General features: G+C 48.0%; 1 pseudogene across 1 annotated transcript; it reads left to right on the forward strand.

Annotated features, from left to right (window-relative positions):
• Positions 1 to 473: 473 nt before the first annotated feature.
• LOC100301545 (bone morphogenetic protein 15) lies at positions 474 to 1,649 on the forward strand (annotated as a pseudogene). The gene has a single exon (NR_037587.1). The product of NR_037587.1 is annotated as a bone morphogenetic protein 15 (transcript).
• Positions 1,650 to 2,379: the final 730 nt, after the last annotated feature.

Below are 2,379 nucleotides of genomic sequence, written 5' to 3' on the forward strand. Positions count from 1 at the left end.
AGGAGCCATTTGGGGGGTAACCAACAGAAGGAAGACTTCTCTCTCTCTCTCTCTCTCTCTCTCTCTCTCTCTCTCTCTTACACTGTCTAACTCTATTTGTCAAAAAAAAAAAAAAAAAAAAAAAAAGGCTCTTTCATCCTAGCGGATAAGGTGAAGGAGTAGGTCCCAGAATGGATCTCTCCTTTTAAGTTACCTCAGCCTCCGAATATCTTGTTTCCAGCAATGAAGAGCAGGAGGGGCATGCTCCTTGTCCCACCTGTTGTTTCTGTTTGTTTTGATGCAAACAGGCTCAGTTAGGTGGCCTCCTTTTGGCCTGGAAACTTCTCCCAGAGGAGGTAACACAGGGCCTACCTGCCTGCCTCTTTTTCTTGCTCCATCCTTGGTGGTTGTGAAGTCAGGATGTGGTTACCTGCATGAGTGACACCCCTTTGGACTTGGATTGGAGCCTGTTGCTGAATACCCGACCTTACAAGATGACCCTCCTCAGCATCCTGAGAGCCCTTCTTTCTTTGGGGGCTGGTGATTTTTATGGAGCACAGAGTTCAAGCAGCCAAGGTGGGGCAGTCTTCTATTGCCCTCCTGTCTGAGGCCCCTACCTTGCCTCTGATTCGGGAGCTGCTGGAAGTCCCCGGCAAGCAGCAGAGGAAGCCACAGCTCCAAGGGCATCCCCTGCGATACATGCTGGAGTTGTACCAGCGTTCAGCTGACCCTCACGGGCACCCGAGGGAGAACCGCACCATCGGGGCCACCATGATAAGGCTGGTAAGGCCCTTGGCTAATGTGGCAAGGCCGCTCCGAGGTCCCTGGCATATAAAGACCCTGGACTTTCCTCTGAGACCAAACCGGGTAACATACCAACTAGTAAAAGCCACGGTGGTTTACCGCCATCAACTCCACCTTGTTCACCTCCGTCTCTCCTGCCCTGTGGAGCCCTGGGTCCAGAAAAACCCAACCAACCACCTTCCTCCAGGAAGAGGCTCTGCAAAACCTTCCCCGATGTCTAAAGCTTGGATGGAGTTGGATGTCACACAACACATTCAGCAAAGGCTCTGGAACCACAAGGGGTGCAGAGTGCTATGACTGCAATTCATGCGTCAGCAGCAAAAAGGGATTGAAGTTCTAGAGTTCCAGTGGCCCAGCAGGTCATCCTTGGACATTACCTTCCTGTTACTCTATTTCAGTGACACAGAATCATTCAGAAGGCCAAAGCTCCCCCAAGAGGCCTGGAGGAGCTTATGGAAAGGGGCTCTCCTCTTCTGCGGAGGACCCAGCAAGCAGGCAGTGTCGCATTTGAGGTTCCTGGCTCCTCTAGGATACATGATGGGACTGAAAACAACCAGTGTTCTCTCCACCCCTTCCAAGTGAGCTTCCGCCAGCTGAGCTGGGATCACTGGATCATTGCTCCTCATCTCTACATGCCAAACTACTCTAAGGGGGTCTGTCCTTGGGTGCTGCACTATGGTCTCAATTCCCCTAATCATGCCATCGTTCAGATCCTTGTCAATGGGCTGGTGGACCAGAGTGTTCCTCAACCCTCCTGTGTGCCTTATAAGTATGTTCCCATTAGCATCCTGCTCATTGAGGCAAATGGGAGTATTTTGTACAAGGAGTATGAGGATATGATTGCCCAGTCCTGCACATGTCAGTGACAGCCAAGGCACAGCTAAGGTTTCCCAAGAAATTGGAAAAGGGTTTAAAATAAACAAAGACCAATATCAAACCAGCAAATTATCTTCTACCTAATCTATATAACTCCTTTCTTGCCTTAAGTGTCACTTTTTGTCTCTTCTCCCACTTGTGAAGGACTCAATTTATAACAGCACTTCTAATACCAATCCACTAGCATGGATCAGTGTGGTTTGACCACTAGTCAGAGCCCTTATGCTTGCATTAGGTGTTCTCTTGGAGGTGTGTTCCCTATTTTCTTGACCTTTTTTATTGTGACTGTAAAATGTTTCCAGTTCATGGTGGTAGATCTCCAGAGATTGTTCCATCAGAAGCTGGGAGTGGTAGACTGTTCATAATGTCCATCTTCTAAGGCTCTCGAAGATTTGCAGTGGTGAAAGTAGGTTGAGATTTTATATTCCTCTTCCTTGCCTCCTATCTCCTAGAAACTATTAGTTCCTGATCAGATAGACTGCCTCCCTCTGTGCCTGTATTGCCTTGTATATATTGTACCTAAAACGTTTCTCAAGTAGACTAGAAAACTTTTAGGTAACGGTCTCTAATAGAAATCTTTTTCTAAGCTACCAGGGCTTTTTCTCTCAGCCCCTGAATCTGGAAAAAGCACCTGGGATTCCTTCCATCATAGGATAAGGACAGCCTTTAATGAGACCCATAAGGAAGCTTGAGTATGGAGCTTCCTCAGATGGCAGTCAT

The sequence above is a fragment of the Oryctolagus cuniculus genome, chromosome 12 (genome assembly GCF_964237555.1).
Source record: "Oryctolagus cuniculus chromosome 12, mOryCun1.1, whole genome shotgun sequence".
Classification (NCBI taxonomy): Eukaryota; Metazoa; Chordata; class Mammalia; order Lagomorpha; family Leporidae; genus Oryctolagus; species Oryctolagus cuniculus.